Genomic DNA, 11,692 nt, shown 5'->3' on the forward strand with positions numbered 1-11,692 from the left:
TGTAGAGGCTCTTTTGGGTATATATCCAGTAGTGGTATACCTAGGCCTTCCTAATTTTCTGAGAGAGCCCCAGATTGTTTTCCAAAGTGCTTGTAAAAGTTTACACTCACACCAGCAAGGAAAGCATGCTCCCCTTTGTCCTTATCCTCACCAGGATGTACTATAACTTGAGATTTTATCTTAGCCGTTCAGACTGGTATGAGATGGAATCTCAGAGTCCTTTTGATTTGCATTTCTCTGATGATGAAGGAAGATGAGCATTTCTTTAAGTGTTTCTAAGCCATTCAAGATTTCGATGTTAAAAATTCTTTGTATACTTCTGTGCCAATTATTTAATTGGGTCATTTTTATTGGAGTTTGATTTCCTCGGTCCATTGTATAGTTTGGATATTAGCACTTTGTTGAAAATAGGATTGATGTGTTCTTTTCCTAATGTGTAGACTGACATTTAGTTTCATTGATATTGTTTCCTCCTTATAGAAGTTTTCAGTTTCATGAGGTCTCATTTATTAACTTTTGATCCTAGAGCCTGATCTGTTGGTGTTTTGTTCAGGAAGTTGTCTCCTGTACCAATGAGTTCAAGGCTCTTTCTAGCTTTCTCTTCAACAGATTTAGTGTGTCTGCAGTTATATTGAGGTCTCTGCTCCACTTGGATTTGCTATTTATTTCAGGGAGAAAAATATGTATCTATTTGCATTTTTCTACATGCAGAGATACAGTTAGACCAGCATGGTTTATTGAAGAGGCTGTCTTTTTCCATTGTACGGTTCCGGCTTCCTTGTCAAAAATCAATTGACCAAAGGTATGTGGGTTTATTTCTGGGTCTTTGATTCAATTCTATTGATCAACCAACCAGACTATCTCTATGCCAGTACCATGCAGTTTTTATTACTACTGCTGTGTGTTGTAGCTTGAAGTCAGGGATGGCGATAACTCCAGAAGTTCTTTTATTGTATAGGATTGTTTAAGCTGCTCTGTTTTTTTTTTATTATTATTCCATATGAAGTTTAGAATTCTTCTTTCAAGGTCTGAAAAGAACAGTGTTGGTATTTTGATGTGATTATATTGAATGTGTAGATTGCCTTTGGTTAGATGACCATTTTCACTATGTTAATCTTATGGATCCAGGAAATTGGGAGATCTTTCCATTTTCTGACATCTTCATTTTCTTTCTTCAGACCATTGAAGTTCTTTTCATGCAGGTCTTTCACGTATTTGGTTAGAGTCACACCAAGATACATTATTGCATTTGTGGATATTATGAATGGTGTAGTTTCCTTAATTTCTTTCTCAACACATATGTCCCTTATGTACAGGAGAGTTACAGATTTTTTTTAAATTAATCTTGTATCCAGATACTTTGCTGAAGCTGTTTATCAGCTGTAGGATTTCTCTGGTGTAATGTTTAAGGTTGCTTATATACACTACCACCTCCTCTGCAAATAGCAATATTTTTACTTCTTCCATGCTGATTTGTATGCCCTTGATCTCCCTCAGTTGTCTTATTGCTCTAGCTAGAACTTAAAGTACTATATTGAAGAGGAACAGAGAGAGTGGGTATTCTTCTCCTATCCCTGAATTTAGTGGAATTGCTTTGAATTTTTCTACATTTATTTATTTTCTACAATATTTCTACAATTATTTATTTTGATGCTTGCAAACAGCTTGCTGTATATAGCCGTTATTATGTTTAAATATAGACCTTGTATCTTTTTATCTCTCTAAGACTTTCATCATAATGGGATGTTGGATTTGGTCAAACATATTTTCTCCATCTAATGAGATGACCATGTGATCTTTTTCTTTAATTTTTTAATATGGTGGATTATAGTGATGACATTTTTTATGTTGAACCATCCCTGCATCCCCGGGATGATGTATATGATGTGTTCTTGGATTCAGTTTGTATTTTATTGAGTTTTTCGCATGGAAGTTCATGCATGAAATTGGTCTGGAATTATCTTTCTTTGTTGGATCTTTGTGTGGTTTAGGTGTCAAGGTGACTGTGGCCTCATAAAATGAATTTGGCAGTGTTCTTTCTGTTCCTTTTTTGTGGAACAGTTTGAAGAGTATCTGTATTAATTCTTTTTTGAATGCCTGACAGAATTCTGCACTAAAACCATCTGGATCTGTGCATTTTTTGGTTGGGAGATTTTTGATGATTCCTTCTATTTTCTCAGTGGTTATTAGACTGTTTAAACTTTTTCCTGATCTTAATTTATCTTCAGTAGGTGAAATCTATTCAGAAAATCAATTTTATTTTGCTTTAGATTTTTGAATTTTTTTTTTTTTTTTTGTAATACAGGCCTTTGAAGTAAGTCCTAATGATTTTTTTTTATTTCCTCATTGTCTGTAGTTATGTCCCCCTTTTTGTTTCTGATGTTGTTTATCTGGATACTTTTCTCCTGCCTTTCAGTTACTTTGGCTAAGTGTTTGTGTATTTTGTTGATATTGTCAAAGAACCAGTTTTTGTTTTATGGATTCTTTGTATCAGTCTCTTTGTTTCCAATGTATTGATTTCAACCCCAAGTTTGAATATTTCCTGTCAACTGCTCCATGTTGGTGTGTTTGCTTCCTTCTGTTAGAGAGCTTTTAAGTGTGCTGCTAAATTATTAGTATTGGATCTCTCCAATTGCTTTAGGAAGGCACTTCATTTATCAAAATGATGTAAGCTTTTCTATTAGCACTGCTTTCATTGTGTCTCATAAGTGTGGGTATGTTTTGCCTTCATTTTCATTGAAAACTAGAATGTCTTTTTTTTCTTCCTTTGTTTCTTCTATGATCAAGTGTTTCTCTTGTTGTTGAAGTCTAGCTTTAATCCATGAATGTCTGATAAAATTCATGGAGTTATTTCAATCTTCTGAGTCTTCTTTTGTGACTGATTATATGGTCAAATTTGTAGAAGGTTTCATGAGCCGCTGAGAAATGTTCTATAGACAACTGGTAGGCCCATTTGATTCAAGATGTTTGTTAGTTTCTTTTTTCGCCATTTACTTTCTGTTTTGATGATCTGTCCTTTGGAGAAAGTCGGTGCTGAAGTCTCTGACTATTAATGTATGAGATTCAGTGTGTGATTTAAACTTTAGTAATATTTCTTTTATGAATGATGATATCCTTACATTTCCATCACAGATGTTCATTATTGAGAGGTTGTAGTGGTGGATTTTTCTTTCGGTAAGTATAAAGTGTTCTTCCCCATCTCTTTTGATTAATTTTGATTAAAAACTTATTTTTGAGACATGAAAATGGCTACTTCATCTTGTTTTTTGGGTCAATTTGCTTTCAAAACCTTTTCCAGCCCTATACCCTGAGGTAAGGTTTAACTTATTCATCATTATTTTTTAAAACACCTAAAAACAGTTTCTGTCTAGTATCCCTAATGACCTATCAAGGCACACACTCAGAAGAATTCTCTATAAGACAATACACAGCCAACACCCTTTCCTAAGATCCAGAGATGAAAATAAAAGTGAAGAAATTAAACACCATAAACCAAAAAAATAGACAAGTCCAGATAGCAACAGCTAGAATCACAATCATGCCAAATCCAGATAACTAAACACCAGAGTGAAACCAAAATCATTAACACCATGACACCAAATCACCACAACCATCCTAGAGGAAATCAAGGTTATAACAGAGGATATGGGTAAAACCTCAATGATGTCTGTGAAAACAAACAAAAAAAGTGAAATAAAACACTGAAGATAGCTGAAGATATTTTATTACAAAAGGAATCAATAAAATTAAAAACTGAGATGTGCCTAGAAATAAAAACTGAAGAAGTCTAACAAAAACTCAAGTGATAAGCCTCATCAACACAGTCCAAAACATGAAAAAGACATTCTCATAACTAGAGAAAATACTCTTTCTTAATTTCTCATCCATCAGATTCTCTGTTTATTGATTTTACTGAGCTCTTCAATCTATTTTTTGGTGAGTTTTGTGCAGAGTGAAAAATAGGGATCTATTTTAATTATTTTACATGCATACTTCCAGATTGACCACAACAATGTACTGAAAATTCTTTTTTTTTTCAGTTGTCAATGAAAGTATGCTGGACTTTGTGTCACTAGCATACAACATGAGAATTTTTCCCGTGCTGCAAATCTGTCTAAACAATTGTCTAGCTATATTTTAGGTAATTGGACTGGAGAATTCGATACTATGATGGAGCAGCTGAGAGTGGCCATTGTCACAATAAATTCTACCAGAGTGGACACAGGACTAGCCACAGGATTATCATCATGGATTGCTGCAGCCATGAATCATCTGAAGGAATGGGCGGGCATTGGAGCGTTAGCAGGCCTTCTGGTGTTGGTCTCCTTGGTTTGCCTGTGGTATATATGCAAGATTAGAGTCTCACAACAGCATAATGCAGCCATGATCATTTAGGCCTTTACAGCCATTGAAGCAGGACAGTTTCCCTGAGCATGGTTGGCTACCATAAAAAGCTAAAATGTTATGCTCAGGATGCGAGGCTAAGCACTGCACTCAGGGTCAGCTGCTTTGGACCCAGAGAAGAGCATGTCTGATTGCATGCGGGTTGATGCCCCAGGTCCCGCCTCTGAGAAAAAGGTATCGGTCGGGTCTGATGCTCTTTGGGTGGATAACACCTAAATGAACATCAGTACAAAGTCCCAATTTATTTCTAATATCAGAGATCAGACCTCTACTCTTGCCTGATGCATCTAAAACAAAAAGGGGGAACTGTAGAGAGCTGTGGAATGCTATGCCTTAAAGATGGAGCTGGTTTCCCACCTTCCACCTTCCCGATGGTGAGTGCTCTCTGTCACGAACAATTCCACATTTGGCTAAGGCTGAGGATCTGGCTTGCTTCCATGTATGTGGACCTATCTGCATTGCCCACGTGGCACGCTGGGGTTGGCTACCCAGAGGCTATTTAAACTGTGGGCTGGCTTTCCCCAGGGTCAGATGATTGTTCAAGGTTCCTGAATAAACTGCATTAAAAAAAACCCCAAAAAAAACTTCAGTCTCTGAAGAAAGAAATGGAAGAAGATATCAGAAGAGAATTCTTAAAGAAATAATTCAAATGGCTGAGGAACATTTAAAGATATGTGAAAAGTCCATAATCATCAGGGAAATAGAAACCAAAAGTAGTTTGAGATATGGTCTAAAGAGAGTCACATGGCTAAGAATATTCAGACATTGGTAGTAGGAGTACAAACATATTCTGCCACTAAGGACATCTTTGTGGCTTTTCCACAGCAAGATGGGGATTGTTCTACCTCAAGAACCAGCAATACCACTCTTTGGCATATATCCAAAGAATGTTTCATCCTTCCATGGAGACATTTGTGCAAACATATTTATGTTGCTCTAATCAGCACTTCCAGAAATTGGATATAACCCAGATGTCCATCAACAGAAGACTAGATAAAGAAAATGTGGACATTTGCACAACAAAATGTTACTCAGTCATTTTACAAAGTAAATTATGAAATTTCAAAGTAAATGCATATCTACAGGTAAACTAGAAAAAAAATCAGTCTGAGTGTAATAACACAAGTTGAAAAATACAAATATCGCATGTATCTACTTACATCTTAATATTACTTGTAAAGTGAATGATAAGCAATCTATAGTACATAAAACCATGTAGGATACACACAGAAAAAAGGACTAGTGTCCGAGAAGAAGTAAATAGATCTCCCTAGGATAGGGCAATAAAATATTTATAGATGGAAAACGGGCTCATAAGAGAGAATCAGTTGGAAGTTGGGAGGCAAGGGGACATTAAGGAAAGTAATATGAAGAAAGACAGCTAAATTTAAATGTTATTTGAATGTTACTGTAGTAATCTAATCTAATTCCTAAGCAGAAGCAGAAGCTTCCTAAAATATATACATAACTGAAGGTGATCCAAACGAAAAAATAAAAGAGATTCCCAACAGGATGCCACTTGTCATCAAATGAGGATTCCAATACTTGGAATGGTTTATATCTACTTGAGGTGTTGGCCAATGGAATCTTATGGGAATGCCTAAACAATGCAGACTTTTGTCAAGATTATAGTTTGCTCTCCACAAATGGATTGCAAGTCTTTATTGCTGAATACAGCACATAAACAACTCACTGAACATAGAGAAACTAAGCTGGTGTAGGTATATTTATCTATATCTAGGGAGATACACACGTGTGTGTGTGCAATTTGTATACATTTTTTAAATTCCAGTAACCAAAATTGTATAAGATTACACATAGGAGACATTATTTTGTTTGTTTATATATAAGAATTAACATTACATCATTTTTTTCACATTCCTACCTTCAAAGTTTTTTGCAGTTTTAGCTCTTTTGAAATTTTATGGTCCTGTTTTCATGAATGGATTTTACATAAGTTAGATATCAATTTTGATTTGCATTATATTGTTTATATTGTATTATAACAATAATATATAATAATACAAAATTATATCACTAGTAAGTATGATAAATAATATTTCAGTAAATTAGAAAAAGTATGGAGATGAAGTGTTTTTCTTTTTGTTTGTTGTTATGAGACAGATGGCTGAGTCCAGCCATCTCAAGACATGTGCTGCCAGGTTCGAAACTAAATTCATATTTACAGGCTCCAAAACCCACTCCAATTCTGATTCTTCAGGTGATTCGTGTATGACTTTTAATCAGGAAATAGTGTAAAGATGAAAGTGGCTGATAATCTAAACTAAGCACACAATTCATAAATTTGTTGCCTGTCATGACTTATATTGACTATGAGCAGCTTTCCCCCTCTTTTGATACTGTATAATTCTAAATTTGGTGCCAGACGTCCAGGAGGGGGTCTGAATGCAAAAGCTGAGTTGAGAACCCTGAACCCAGGTGTCCTGCATAAGGCTGAGTCACTAGTGTTTACTTTCTTGGTCAAAACCCCATGTCCCTCCTCTAATCCACTGATAAGGGATGTCTTCCTCCTCTATCTTACTGTAGCTTATCAGGTCTCATCAAAACTGTCTGGATCTACTTTCCCTGTTGCTTAGTTTAGCCACCTTGACTAGTGGAAGTGATCAAAGAGCTATCAAACTGGTCAAAGTCTGACTGCCCCTGCTCCCTTTCCTAGGAGAAATCAAATGTTCAAACTACTCTCACAACAGCAATCCAAAACAAACAAGCTGTTTTTGGATGAACTACAATTTTGTCTCAGACTCTGGTCCTCTCCAAAGTCACTGTGGACCATGATGAAATCATACAGATTGTTGAAGAAAGAACCAAACATGTTTTTCACCCACATGGAGGAACCAGGTGTAGAGCCCCAGGGCTATGGGATTCCAAGAGTACATGGATGAGAGGAAAACAGAACAATAAAAAGACAGCAAATTCAGAGCAAGTCTGGCTACAGCAACAGAAATATCTCAGTACTGTGACCCTCAGATGTCTGGACTTTGCTGCAGTGTGTGTGCTGGCCTGTCATGAGAACCATTGTGTATGCACAGACTGAGAGCCTGAAGCAACAGTAGGAAGCAGCTGTAGCATTCAAAGTCTTCTCTGATATTGTTGAGGTCTGAGCCTGTTCCAAGGCCTAAGCCAATAATCTCCTTGGATCTGCCTTGACGCAGGGGTCTGTCTCTGTGTAATGAAGAACTTGACATGTCCCTTCCTTTGCTTTGCCTCAGCCTCCTCCTACAACCTGTGTATGCATCGATGGAGTTTCCTCTGTTCACTTGTAGTTATAAAGGAGAGACCAACACCTACATGGAGGCAGATGTTAACCTCGCTACATTTATTCCCATTTCCATCCCACTTGATCTATCACAATACCTCCATATCCTTTTTGACAGAAAACCAACTCTACTATGGAAGTTCGACCTGTGAGTACTTGCTTGAATGTGCTATGGTTGTTCTGGTTAAAAGATACTACATGACCTGCTAAACACATGTAATTCCATTGAGAATAATGAACTAGATACAGAACAATGTGAAAAACAGTTTCACATTTTTTTCTCCTTCATTGTGCCTCTGCAAACATTTCCACTTCTCATTGTTATGTATCCAGTGAGAAAGAAATCAGGGATAGAAAAAAGAACAACTTTTATGTCTGCCTCATGGTGTGTTTGCATGGTGAGACTTACATATTTTTGACACACTGACTGTAATATGTCAAGATAAGTTTCCATTCTTCTCAGGTCTATTTGGCCATCTAAATATCTTATGTTTGAATATCTGTTTCTTTCTAAAGACTTGGAGAGTTTCTGATAAAGTGAAATTGAATATCCCTATGTGCTCAGCACAAATATTAGAATCTCTGGTTTCATGTGTTCTGGCTTTAGTATCTTTAAAGTATCTCAGTGTTTAGACACTGTGGTGGTCATATTTATAACTTATTTATTTATAATTGATATTGTAATGGAGTGTTCTGAAATTCATGTCATTCATGCCTATATTCTGTCCTCTGCTTAGTTAGCTCTACTGACAAACAGTGTTCTCTGATTTGATTGGAGGTTTTATGATTTTCATTTCCAACCTTTCTATCTGTCTTTCTCCTCCCTCACAATCTCAATTTTGTCTTGTGATTTGTTTTTTCTGGTACTCAGTCTTTCTTGTGTACAGCTGTTTATTCTATCTCTCATCCAAGTTCTGATGGAGACTGCTGATTCTTGTCTCAATGACCAGTTGAAGTCAATGCTTGGCTCTGTCTTCTTTTCTGTTGTTTGTCTCTTTACTTTCTGAAGTATTCATCTACCACTTGATCTCTCTGAGAAACTCTGAGTTAGGTTGCTGGTTATTTATGATACTGTGCAAGATTCATTAGGCTTTTTCATATTCCTGTTTTTCACTTGATGCCATAATTGGTACATATGTTCATTTGAACATCAATTTTGGGATTAGGATGGTCCTTTGCTGAAAAGTACCTTCTTCAAACTTCAATACATATTTCCTCACTGAGTAGGAAACTCTACTAATTCATTTAATCTGCAAGCCTAGAGAAACACATTTCCTTTACTACTTTTATACTACTTTTTTGAATTTTTGTAAAGATTTATTAAAATTTACATTATGTTTATGAGTGTTTTGCCTACATGTTTGTGTGTGTACCACTTGTGTGCATGGTCCCTTCAGAGGACAGTGGAGGACATGGATCCCCTAGAACTGGTGTTCCACACTATTGAAACCTAAAGCTGGCTACTGTGACTTGAACCAGGGTCCTCCAAAATAGCAACAACTAGTCATAACATATCAATCATTTTTCAAACCCAAGAACACTATTTTGCACATGCTTATTTATTATTATTTCATGTACTCAAGAGCTCACTTTCTTATATATATGTGAATACCACAGGTATCCCTGGTGCCCAGAGATGCCAGAAGGGATCTTATGAACTGGAGCTAAATATGTTTCCAAGGCCACCCTGTGGGCACTGAGAACTGATGCTAGCTTTTTTTGAAAGTGGTGTATCTATAGATAGATGGCCGGGCATCTGTCTATACCTCACAGAGACACTTTAACACTAGGAATGCATATAAACTTGTTAGAATTTTTAATAAGTGAGTATGAAATTGAATCATTACAAAAGAAAAGGTTATGAAGCTCTTACTAATATTCCTTTAGTGCTTCCATGAGCTGAAACATCATAAGCACCTATGTATACAGTACTCATAGGATACAAACAAGTGATATTTTATGTACACAATGTACACCAAAAAATATTAGAAACAATTAAACTTCTGAGAGTTTAGGAGCCGTTCGATGATGTTCCTGGGTTGTAATGAGCTTATGCACACAAGATTTACATGTCACAAGAAAAGTCAAAACCTGCAAAGTCAGGTTTTGTGGCCCACATGTTGTAATCTTAACACTTAGGAAGCAGAGGCTGAAGGATGGAGAAATCAAAAACAGCCTGTGGTAGATAGTGATTCACTATCAAAAGAAAAGAAAGAGGGGGAGAGAAAAGGAAGGAAGGAAGGAAGGAGGAGAGGGAGGAGGAACAGCCTCCTCTATCAGTTCCAACCTACCATTGCTTTAAGCCTCTGCAACTTGAGAAGCTGTTTTTGCAACATAACCTAGCATATTCTGAAAGGCTGATCCTCTCTAGTGTTTGTCTTTAATGTTTCTGTTTCTCAGTAGCATATAATTTTTGTCATAGCCTGTATTTCTGTGAACCTTTGGGGGGCTTAGTTTACATTGTGTGTGTGTGTGTGTGTGTGTGTGTGTGTGTGTGTGTGTGTCCCAGTTTATTATGCACTGTTATTCTTTATAGACTCAACATCTAGAATTATGATCCTCTGGCTTCTTACTTAGATTGTAGTCCTGCCCTCCTCACCTTTAGAATACTGATTTTCAAATTAATAAAGTCATTAAATCAAAAAAAAAAGAAAGAAAAGCAAAGGCTATGGCCTCTAGGTTCCTGTATTTGATAGACTTTTTGAGAAAAATGTACTGACAATACCCATCATTCTGTTCCTCTGGTTTAGATCGAAATGGAGAAACTATCAATATTTGCTGACCTTATACTTTGCCATCGAAGAGATCAATAAGGACTCAAACCTGCTTCCCAATATAACCTTGGGTTTCCACATCTATAATGCTTTTATTTCTAACAAAATAACCTTGGAGGGCCTTCTGATGTGGCTGTCTGGAAGGAGTGATTATATCCCTAACTACAAGTGCAACACTCAACACAAAGCTCTAGGAATCATATCAGGAAACAAGCCAGAATTTTCTGCTTCAATTGCAACACTTTCAGAGCTCTACAATGTCCCACAAGTAAGTTAGAAACATATTTTATGCACAATCACATCTTAGATCTGACCGAAACAAACAAACCAACAAAAGAACAATAACAGAACAAACAAAAGAAAACAGAGAAGTGGATTATGTTTAGTGTAGGCAGATTTCTAAGAGCAGTGGACGAATTACTTTGATATGTTAATAGTTAACAGATGGCAGTGTTTGGTAAAAAGCATGAACAGTAAATTCTGGGAGTTTCTGAGAAGATCACTTAGTAGTATCCATGATTCTATCTCCAAACAATGGATGATGTACTGTGGATGCTCAGTCTGCATTTGATAATAAGTCAAATTCTATAGCAAATGTACCTAACTCCCCAATCTAGCATATAAACATCTCAAAATTCCTATGGTTGTCAATACCTGACATATGGAAAAAGAAAGTCCAGGACATGTAACTGAGTTTGGAACAATGTTTATTGCCATCAAATATGAAAATCTTTCAAGGAATTAATTATCTTATTCAGGAAAGTGGATCTAAGAATAGCACCCACAGATACCATCCACTTAGCTATATCATCACAATTGACTATTGCCAGGCTACACTGAAGAAATGCATCTATCAGCAGGTATTACTACAAACAGAAAATACTTGGTGAGCACAAGAATCAGCAATAATCAAGATTAAAACACCCACATGGTAATGTTCATTGTTATCACTCAGTTAAACAATTCATAAGTGTATTTTAACCTAATGCAATAAAAAATAAAGACAATAATTTACATTTCTGAGTTTTGTCTCTATCAAATCTATCAAGAGGGATGATACAATAAACCCTGGCAATGAGGCCCCAGGTCATCACAACTTGAATCATTTTAACTTAGGAAACTGAATTTCTAAAAACTTTGTAGTCTCTTTCCATATTTGCTTTCCTAAAGGTGAAGGTTCTCTGAAATATGGTGTTATGTGACTAGAAAGTAACTGTTAATGCTTTCTGCAGTTTTC

The 11,692-nt window shown here is 36.2% G+C and overlaps 1 long non-coding RNA gene across 1 annotated transcript; it reads left to right on the forward strand.

The window, feature by feature from the left end:
* The first annotated feature begins 6,839 nt into the window (after positions 1-6,839).
* LOC132650811 (uncharacterized) lies at positions 6,840-11,375 on the forward strand. The gene is made up of 3 exons (XR_009588899.1): positions 6,840-7,520; positions 7,635-7,829; positions 10,432-11,375. It is a non-coding gene; the product is annotated as an uncharacterized LOC132650811 (long non-coding RNA).
* The last annotated feature ends 317 nt before the right edge of the window (positions 11,376-11,692 follow it).

This window comes from Meriones unguiculatus (assembly GCF_030254825.1).
Source record: "Meriones unguiculatus strain TT.TT164.6M chromosome 13 unlocalized genomic scaffold, Bangor_MerUng_6.1 Chr13_unordered_Scaffold_33, whole genome shotgun sequence".
NCBI lineage: Eukaryota > Metazoa > Chordata > Mammalia > Rodentia > Muridae > Meriones > Meriones unguiculatus.